Source organism: Cannabis sativa, unplaced genomic scaffold, assembly GCF_029168945.1.
Source record: "Cannabis sativa cultivar Pink pepper isolate KNU-18-1 unplaced genomic scaffold, ASM2916894v1 Contig7, whole genome shotgun sequence".
Classification (NCBI taxonomy): domain Eukaryota; kingdom Viridiplantae; phylum Streptophyta; class Magnoliopsida; order Rosales; family Cannabaceae; genus Cannabis; species Cannabis sativa.
Window position 1 is genome coordinate 4,659,153 of NW_026870043.1, and position 11,419 is coordinate 4,670,571.

General features: G+C 31.6%; 1 pseudogene; it reads left to right on the forward strand.

Annotated features, from left to right (window-relative positions):
- Positions 1–2,846: 2,846 nt before the first annotated feature.
- On the forward strand, positions 2,847–5,606 carry LOC133033395 (squamosa promoter-binding-like protein 7; annotated as a pseudogene).
- The last annotated feature ends 5,813 nt before the right edge of the window (positions 5,607–11,419 follow it).

An 11,419-nucleotide genomic window follows, 5' to 3' on the forward strand; every position in this document is an offset into this window, starting at 1 on the left:
TACATTTTGGGAACACGGTAGTGCAATTGAGTGGGATCGCTAGCATAAACATGGAATCTATAGCTTCTATCTGGCGAATAGTAAGCAAAGGATGATCTCTTTCGAGCTTGACCAAACGAACATAAATGGTGGAGTACTCTTTTCACATAAGCTGAAATATCATTTATACGGGGTCAAGTGTTTTAAGGATCAAATACATAGTAGGGTGTTACGGTAATGTAATCCCTTTACAGTGTAGATCATTCATATAGAGGATCATTGATCACATTAGGATTATAACAATGGATAACTAATGATGTGTCTATATGGTGGAACATATAGAGCATTCTATATAACTGAGAGTGCGATTCTAAGTTTTATGCGTGGATTCAACAAAGAATTAATAAGTTAGTGAATTTTAGTAATAAATTCTTGATCTACTTATTGGAAGCTCGGTTATATAGACCCATGGTCCCCACACTAGTTGAGATAATATTGCTTGTAAGACTCATATAATTGGTTTTGATTAATCAATTATAATTCTCAAATTAGACTATGTCTATTTGTGAATTTTTTCACTATGTAAGGGCGAAATTGTAAAGACAGAGTTTTAGGGGCATATTTGTTAATTATGATACTTTGTATGGTTCAATTAATAAATATGATAAATGACAATATTATTTAATAATTATTTATAGTTATTAAATATTTAGAATTGACATTTAAATGGTTGAATTAGAAAATTGGCGTTTTTGAGAAAATCAGATGCAGAAAAGGTAAAACTGCAAAATTTCAAAAAGTGAGGCCCAAGTCCACTAAGCATGGCCGGCCACTTTTGTAGGCAATTTAAACTGATATTATCATTATTTTAATGCCAAATAATTCAAACCTAACCCTAGTGGAATGCTATAAATAGATAGTGAAGGCTTCGGGAAAATTACACTTCTGATGCAGAAAAACCTGAGCCTTCTCTCTCCCTATCTTTGGCCGAACCTACTCTCTCTCTCTTCCTCATTGAGATTTCGAAATTCTTAGTGTAAGAGTAGTGACCACACACAGCAAGTGATACCTCAATCATACTGAGGAAGATCGTGAAGAAAGACTTTCAGCAAGAAGGAGTTTCAGCACTAAAGAATCAGAGAAAGAGATCCAGGTTCAGATATTGATAATGCTCTGCTACAGAAAGGAATCAAGGGCTAGATATCTGAACGGAAGGAGTCATTACATTCCGCTGCACTCAATGTAAGGTTTCCTAAACTTTATACGTGTTTATTTCATCGTTTTAGAAAGTTCATATTTAGGGTGTTAATCAACATACTTGTGAGTAGATCTAAGATCCTGGTAAAATAAATTCCAACAATATAAGATTCCATGTTATCACACAATTTTATAATATTTTATATCATTTTATGAAATAAATTATTCATCATTTAAGAGTTATTATATTATTAATTAATTATATTTTATTTTTAAGTTATTATTACTTTAATTTTTTATGTTTATTTTATTATAAAAAATTAATTAAATAATTATTTTAAAAATATTACTTTAATAATTTATTAAATTTATTTATTATTATTATTTATTACTTCAAATTTATGACATCTTAAATTTCCAGTATTTTTTTTTAAAAAAAAATTATTATTTTTAATAATACTTATTTAATAATTTAAAAATTATTTTATTATTAATTAATTAAATTAATATTCATATTTATACTTCTAAGTAAGTATTACTTTATATATATATTGCATTTTTTTATTTAAAAAATTTATAACTAATTTAATTTATTTTTATTTTATTTTTAAAATTTATTATTTCAAATTTTTTATTTATTATTTATGATCTTTTATATTACTCTACTTAATTATATTTTTGTATATTTATTTTTCAAAGCATTTTTAATTTATAATTTTCTTCATGTTAAATCTTTATTATTTATATACTACAATATTACATAATTATTTTAAAATATTATTTTTATTATAATTAACTTTTTAAGTAATTAATATATTCTTATTCTAATTCTTTTAAAAAAAAATTAAAAAACATTACATAATTAATTATTAAACAAGCTTATAATTTTGTAACTATTCAAAATTCTAAATATTAAACAAAAATACACATTTATTATTATAAAATACATTTATTACTATATAAACTTAAAATCTAAAATTTTACAAATTTACACATTTAAAACTTTTAAGCAATATATATATAATATATATTATATTTATTATATAAAAATTTACATATTTAAATTTTTTAAACAATACATTATATATATTACTATATATACACACTAAAATCTAAACTTTTATAAATTTACATATTCATAATTTTTAACAATATATTATATATACATATAATATAATATATACACTGTTTAAAAATTATATATGTATATATATACATATAAAATATATAATATAATATATTGTTTAAGAATTATGCATTTGCATATAACACATATATCTTACATACACAAAATTATATATTTACGCATACACAAAAAAATTACTAAACATTTGCATAAAAACTACTAAACACAAAATTATATATTTACACATTCATTTGCATAAAAATTTACCCATACACAGATATATAAATTTAATATACCAATTACTAAACATTCAAAGATTGAAAAAATAATAATAAAAAAAAAAAACGAACCTGTAAATTTTTCTGCCAAGCTTTTACTCCTCCCGCGTTTTCACTTTCCGTTACTGTTTCGAGCAAAATATCTCCCCCAAAACTTCAAGCATGGAGAAAAAATTAATAACTATCAAAGAAAAATAAAAATAAAATGGAAAAATGAAAAAATCATAGTGAAAAACACATTACCTGTCAAAAAAAATGATGGTGCAATGGCGCTTCACGGTGGCAAATGGGCAGACTACGGCGGAGGAGGACGACTCGGACTATCGGAGTACGGCAGAGGAGGGTCGAGCTTAGGGAGGAGGAGGAGGAGAAGGGTCGGAGTGAGGTGGTGTGAAGTGGAGTGGGGAAATGGAAAATATTTTCTGAGTTATGGGAGGGAATTATATAGACATTTATTACCGGCGGGACCCGCCGGTATTAATAGGGGTTCTGCCGGTATTAATAAACGGTCAGAATCCCCTCACTCATACTGGCGGAACCCACCGGCAATAATCCGCTGGTATTAGTCTTTTCAAAATTTGGGCGGTCAAAATCCCGCCCAAACTATTAGAGGCGGATTTTCCGCCGGTAATAATAAAGTTCCGCCGGAAATACTAAATTAATAAATATTTAATTAATTTTTAATTATTCAAAAGTAACACCGGCGGAATGCTTTTTCCGCCGGTAATAACTCTATTAATACCGGCAGTTTGGATCCGCCGGTACTGAGTAAAAATGTGGTAGTGTGGCGACCGCAGCGGAGTCCCTTTTGGCTGTTACTGTGCCAAATTGTCAAGTTGAGGGTTGCCACGTTTCGCTGGTGAATGCTAAGGATTACCACCGGAGGCACAAGGTGTGTGAGATACACTCTAAGGCTCTGAAGGTGATGGTTTCAGGGTTAGAGCAACGCTTTTGTCAGCATTGCAGCAGGTACGTTAATTAGTATTATTGGGTCTATCTTTTAGTACGTTATTTGGATTTAATTAATTAATGAGGAAGAACTACTGTCTACTGTTAATACGAGCTTTATGTGAACAGGTTTCATGTAGTGTCTGAATTTGAAGAGTCTAAGAGGAGTTGTAAGAGGAGATTAGCAGGCCACAATGAACGAAGAAGAAAGAGCTCTCATGATTCTATTGCTAGACACTCGTCCCATCATGGTACGCTTTATTATTACTTCAATTTTTATTCTTTTTTTTTTTTAAAGAACTTCAATTTTTATTTTTACTATATATATTTTGTTTGTTTAGAGTAACTCCATTAATATCTTTATGTGTTCTTTATTTATTAGATTGTGATTACCAATTGTCTATTAGATGCTTATTTTAAAAAAAAATAATATAATACCAATTGTACATATATGCATACGGACCTCAAAGAAAAGGGAATTCAAACTATCATGGCCAAGTCAGAGTCAGACATATGCATGCCAAACATTTTCTGTTGTCTTCTGTTTTGTAAATGATACTAATTTTGATGTCACTTCTTCTCCAAGAGTTTTTAGTTTTAAATATTTAATAGGTTTCCTCAGATTAATATTGCAAATTGTACTCCATAGTTTCATGAATTTATTCTGCAACTTTGTTTATAGATTTTTATGATCCTATGTGTACATGAGCAAATTAAATTACCTAAGAAAAAGTCATTTCTTTATACAATAAAATAAGCACTCGGCTGATCGTTTGTATATAGTACTTACACTACTACCTACTAATTAGGGTAAGTATATACAGAGGCTGGAAACAAATAAGGATACTAGGTAGTATAGTAATTACAGTACATTACATATATCGATTGGATTCCTTCATGATTTTAAAAACTGTAGCAACTTCATACAATTTACTTTTTTTTTGTGATTTTAAAGGGAAAAGTAGTCAAATTATAGTTTGTTCTGCATTTGGCAGTTTTGATGATTTTATAATTGGCCATTATTTAGGACAACTGCTTACAATTCTCGCACACCAATCCTTGTTATAAATTAAAAGCCTGAAAACTATAAGAATATTTATAATGACATTGTATAGATTGGATTTCCTTCATGATTTAAGAAACTGTAGAAACTTGATACAATTTACTTTTTTGGTGGTTTAAAGGCAGAAGTACTGATACTATCTTGTTCCGGCATTTGCCAGTTTTGATGAATTTATAATTGCCAGCCTAAAATTATAAGAATAATTATAGTTGTATGTCAATATATATATGATTAATTTATTTATTATAATGCCCTTTGAAATATGAACAATTTGAAAGTTTTGTAGCTATTACCCTATAAAATGCATGTGAATATTCATATTTTATATATTGAGTGGGTCGTTTCTATTTAACCACGCTAATTTTAATATAATATATAGAATTAAGATAATAAAAGTTGAAGTCATTGTGAACAGAGAACAATATAGTAGTGGGTGGGGGATTTCCATACATATGGCAACTTCCACGATCGGACGTGCTCTCTCTCTTCTGTCATCTAAGACCGCCGATTATTCGGGTGCCCCCATCTGAATCCGACCTCTCCTCAAGATCAAGCGCAGCCCTTCGTGAGCTCATTGCTGAAAACCGCGCAACCATAATGGCTCCTCAGCTAGTTGTGGACGGGGACGCATGGCCCTCACATCACGCCCACCATCATCCGCCCAGGGATCAACTCTTTGGTTCCGAGGCCCCACGAGCTTTCGGTTCAATGGAGTCCCACCATCACCACAACATATTTCCAGAGCCTCACCATAATGGTGGCTGGGAAAGGATAGGCGAAAATGGTATGCATGTCACGCTTCACCTGATGCAGGCACCGAGCCAGGGTTTTGGAGCGTTCATGGCTTCGACGGGAAAAACTAAGACTGAGGAAGATGATTGTTCTGATCACCATTTGTGGAACTTCTTACAGGGACACAATCTTGTCTAGAATTCCCGTCGAAGAGCTGAGTTATTATTTGAGAAGAAATTGTCTTAAAATATTAATCAATTTTATTTTCCTTTATTCAACACTTGTCTATCTTGTTGTGCTACGAAGGAGTGGCCCTAAGATGACAATTCATCGTTGTTTCATAATTGCATGCTTTAAAAAAGAAGGGGAATTATTCAAAGCAAAAAAAAAAAAAAAAAAAAAAAAAAGGGAAAGTACTAATTCCAATACGTTCCAATAGCTTCAATATATATCTAATGACTATCTACCAGGAAATTACACTTGGCATGATTGAACTTTGTCTATTTTTGTATGGCGTTTTATTGTTTTATGTTTGCTATATTGTTATAAATATTTTTCTAAATCACCTATTTAATATTTTAAAGCTTCTTTCTTTTTGTTTGAAACATTTAGTAGAAATGTATTGTATTCAAGAAATTGGTTTTTCATCAAGAAATTGGGTTTTTCATCAAAAAACTAATTTGGATTGTATATAAGTAAAATTTATACATGAATTTTTAAGATTTTTTTGATATTTTTTCTTATCTATGATGGTTTCATCAAAAACCGATTTTTTATCAAGAAATTTGTTTTTTTTTTAACAAGAAATTAGTTTCTTCACGAGAAAATTTTATGAGCTTTTACGTTTTTTTTATAGTATTTCTTTTTTATGGATGATGATATATTAAGTTTTTTTAAAATGTTATATTTGGTGTAATTAAGTTTGCATGCCATATACACTAGAACTTCTATCTAAGAATACTCTATTCAAGAATAACTTCTAATTTTTTATAAAAAAATCAAGTCCAAATTTGGGCCAATTATAAATAAAAATAACCTCTAAACTATAATTAATTATACATTTTTAAAGTCACGTATTAACACTTTTTCATATACATTTTTCATTAACAAAGAATGCACCAAAATTATAATGAAATCTTGTTTTAAATAAACTAACTTTTCGTTGTTGCGTGTAGCTTTATTAAGATCAATCTTGATGTTGTTGATCCCCAAGATTTTTCCTCTACGTACAAAGTATCTATTCGATCAATAACTACACAATGAAAAGCAAGTATAAACACATCTAATAAAGGAAAAACTTGTGAAAAGCTTTTGGCCCTTGCATGGGGAGTCTCTTGTGAAAAGCTTTTGGCCCTTGCGTGGGTCTAGTCTCTTAGTGGACTGGTTATTGATCTTATTTCCTCTTCTCGGTTAGAACATTTCGAGGTATTTCTTTTCTGACTGCATCTTGGCGCTCCTTTTTTTATTGGTGTTGTGTCTCTGCGTTGTTCCAACAATGGTTGTAGTTGAGGAGTTTGCTGAGGTTACGCTGGGAGTGGATTCAGTCAATCCTAGAGCAACAAAACTTTTGGAAAGGGACCGTGAACTTAAAATTGAGATGATGGAGCTGTTTGAAGATCTTTCTCTGGAGGATATTGTGGTCAACAAAGCTTGTGTGGGTAAAGTGATGGGTTGTAAAACCATGCCAGCTTCGGTTGTTAGGAAGATACTACTGGGCATTTGGAATCTGGAACAGAATTGGAGGATGAAGAAGTTTGAAGAGGGAGTGCTGAGTTTCTTCTCTGAATCGGAGGAGGACTGCACTAGGGTCATGAATCGCAGACTGTGGTTAGGTAACGATGTCCTTCTGAACCTCAAGTTGTGGCCTGTTGAGGGGGAGGTTCATATGTCGGAATTTGATATCACCCGTTTTTGGGTTGAGTTTCACGGGTTACCCACGAGATGTCTCTCGGAAACCAACATTCCCATTCAAGCAAAAAAGGTTGGCCAACTTGTGAAGTCTGATGCCAAGCAAAAGGAGGAGGTTGTTCATCGGGGATTTCCTAAATGCTGGACTGATGTTTGGATTTGTCACCCGTTCCCTGCGGTTTTTTTTTCTAAAGGCGGATGCAACACTAGAGTCCTGGGTTCAATTCAAATACGAAAAGCTACCGTATCTTTGCTTCAAGTGTGGCAAGTTAGCTCGTTCAAGCAGGGAGTGTGTCCCGCCCACGGCCTGGGTTACTCCAGCCCAAGGGTCTTCGGTGAGAATGTATGGGTCATGGCTCAAGGTTGAAGGAGCGACTGGGAACTGTTTTACAACTGCCTCTTTTCGACGAGAACTCATTCTTTGTAATGAAGGCATAAATCTGAAGGGAGGGAGTACCAAAAACAAGGGCATTGGAGGAGATTTTCTGAAGGCTGCCGGAACCAGGGGTGGGACCTTCGTCGGAGAGGAGTAACGAGGAAGGACAAGTGGCATCCCATAACACAGTTGATTATATCGTACATGTTGGGTTTTGTGCCCTAAATAAAACCCCTTACAATCTGATTAGTTATCAATCTAAGTAATTTGAAGTGATTCATGTTTGCATGAATTTTTTTATGCTTATGGTTTAATATTTTTAATATATGCACAAAATCAGTTAAGTCCAGAACATATACTTATTCACAATTACAGTATTGTCAACACAGTGGAATGTGATTGTGATTATATGATTCAAAAGACTAAGTCCCTATTTCATCAATGTTTTGGATTTACACTGATGTGATAATCAGCGATGATGTGTACTTACACTTGGAGTAAGTGTTATGCTCTTTCCAGGACATTGGTAAAGTATACTAGTTTCGAATGTATGGAGTATACATTGGACTGGACCGATATTGAACTTAGTCAAGATATTATAAGCTTACTGTTGTATCTTTCCAAGTCAATATCACTAGTTGATCTTAGATTAAAAGAATCTAAATCCTGATATGCTTAGGCTCAACTCAGGAGTGATATTCATGTTCTTTGATTTATTAGTTAAGCCTACTTTTGGGTCAGGGTGATACGTATATTTTGTGAACATGATAGTATGATTGAGTGGGAGCGCTGAACATAAATATGGAATCTATAACTTCTGCTGGTGTATAGAAGACAAGTGATGATTCCCTTCGAGCTTAGCTAAATAGAAGTAAATGGATGAGCTCTTGTTTCAGTGGCTATTTCTTAGATCACTAAAACATCATTTACAGGTAGCTAAGTGTTTAAGGGGCCAAATACATTGAGGGGTGAAAACGGTAAATTTATCCCATCTCGATGTAAATAATCTATCTAGAGGATCTTTGATCACATTAAGATTATAGCAATGGTTAAATGAGATAGCATATCTTATTCGTGGAACATATAGAATGCTCTATATAAGTCTGAGAGTGTAATTCCAAGTTCTAAGTGGATTCAACAAAGAATTAATAAGTTAGGAATTTACTTAGTAAATTCGGTTCGCTTATTGGAAGCTCAGCAATATAGATCCATGCTCCCAATTCTAGTTGAGACCATACTCCATGTAAGACTCAATAATTTATTTATGATTAATCAATTATAATTCTAAAGTTAGACTATGTCTAATTTGTGAATTTTCACTAAGCAGGGGTGAAATTGTAATGAAAAGAGATTCTAGGTTTCTTTGTTAATTAAGAGACTCTATTTGTCTAATGAATAATTATATTAAATGATAATGTTATTTAATAATCTATTTTAGTTATTAAATAATTAGTTTTGGCATTTAAATGGTTAGAATTGGAAAATTGGCATTTTTGAGAAAATAGAAATTAAAATTGTGAAAACTGCAAAATCCAAGTGAGGCCCATTAACACCTATGGCCGGCCACTTGATTGGCTTTTTCCAATTAATATTTTCATTATTTTAATGCCAAATAATTACTAACCTAAACGTAGTAGTTGCCGATAAATAGAAAGTGATGGCTCAGTCAAAATAACAAGTTTTTAAGAGTTTGTCAGTAATTCAAGAGATTGCTTTTTCAGAAAACTGAGCCTTCCACTTTCTCACTATAGCCGACCCCCCCCCCCCCTCTCTCTCTCTCTCTCTCTCTCTCTCTCTCTCTCTCTCTCTCTCTCTTTTCTTCTTCATAATTTCAAAACCTTCTAGTTATCGAGTAGTGCCCACACACAGCAAGTGGTACCTCAATCATAGATTGGTAGACTGTGAAGGATCAAACTCAAAGAGAAGGATATTCGAGCTCAGATCTTGATAATACTCTGCGACAGAAAGGATACAAGGGTTAGAGATCTGAGTGGAAGGAGACATATTATTCCGCTGCAACCAATGTAAGGTTTTCTTAACTTTATATGTGTTCAAATATCGTTTTAGAAAGTTCGTATTTACGATATTAAATAACATACTTGTGAGTAGATCTAAGATCCTGGTAAAAAAAATTCCAACAACTGGCCTCAGAGCCATGGTAATTGATTTGCTTGCAAGAAATTTGCACTTAAAACGATTTGTATGTTATTTGGATGGTTTTCATGTTGATCTATGTGTTATATGATGATTGATTGATGTTTGTGAATTTTCGTGAAAAATAATTGAAAGTCTGTTTCTAGAATTATTTTTATTAGATAGTTTGGGAAAAAATAAGCAATTTACTTTTTTACAGAACTCAATTTTGATTTTATTTGAATTAGTTATGAATTTTTGAAAATCGAAAAAATATCAGGATGGTGTCACCCACCTACGCTCGCGGATGAGGGTGCAACCCTCGGCTGCACGCGCTCAGACACAAGCTTGACCGAGCTTCCTCGGTCAGACACGATTTTTTCTGAACTCGTCCCTTGCGTGCGCGGAGAGGCTGCATGCAGCCTCCTGTGCCGAGGGACCTCGGCCAAGCCTCCCAGCATACGCGCGCGGATAGTATGCAATGCATACTGTCCGTACCACTTACAAATTTTTTCGTTTTCTTCAATTTTCATCCTATTTCATGGAATTAACTTTCGATTTTTTGTGTAGTTTTGTATTTTGATTTTTTTTTTCAATTTTCAAATCTAATTATCATAAATAAATGAATTTGAATTTTTTAAAATTAATTTTAGATATTAGTGTAATTTGAATTTAAAAATAGGTAAAAATCTATCTTTTTGCTTAATTTTTTTATCTTATTTTTAAATTTGATTATTTTATCTTATTTTTTAAAATTTAAGGTGAGATATTAAACTTTTTTAAAATAATTTTTTTAAAAATAATTTGACATTATTTAAATTTAAATAAGATTACTATAATCATGATATTTTGCTAACCTTTAAATTTTCTTGTTTTTTTATTTAAATGAAATTATAAAATCAAAAAAGGATATTTATTTATCATTTTTTTTATTTTTATTGAATATTTAATTTATAAAATAACATGAAATTTTTAAAAGTGGTTAGCAAATTTTTTAAATGATATTTAGGTTAGTTGAAACCTAATTTTTCAAAATTGTAGGTTTAATTTTAAATATTATTTTATTTTAATTTAAAAACCGAAAATATTTTTTTTATTATTATTTATTATTTTCAAAATTTAATTATTTAAAATTAAATAAATCCTACATCTAACTATCCAGTTCATCTTGTTGCAGGAGTATATGTTTTAGCTTATGTGTAAGTTTTATAAAACCTATTATTTCTGGATCTAAATTGCCATGATTAACTTGTTGACAGATCTAATGATTTGATTTTAACCCATGGTTCAATTGTCAATAGGTCAAGTAAATAATTTGTAACATGTAAATTTTACATTCTTTCATCTGTGTATGACCTAGTAACATGATAGGGTCCATCCAAATCTGTGTGCCTGTGTGAGCCTATATGTTTATTTTATTATAGATGCATATAGGTTGTTGCTAAATAAAATTTCACATCCTCATAGATTTTATTTAAGTCCATTTAGTTTTTGGACCTATTCAATTAATAATAGTTATTTATTTTAAGGTTAAATTCCTCTCTTTTGGGCCTTGTGTGAGAGTTGGGGGCCAATAGAAGTGGGTACGACATACTGAACCCAGCTCCCCCTCACATGAACTACCCCAATTGTGAAGGCAAATTTGCCTGATTTGAATAACTGTGCTAGGTTAATTAAAT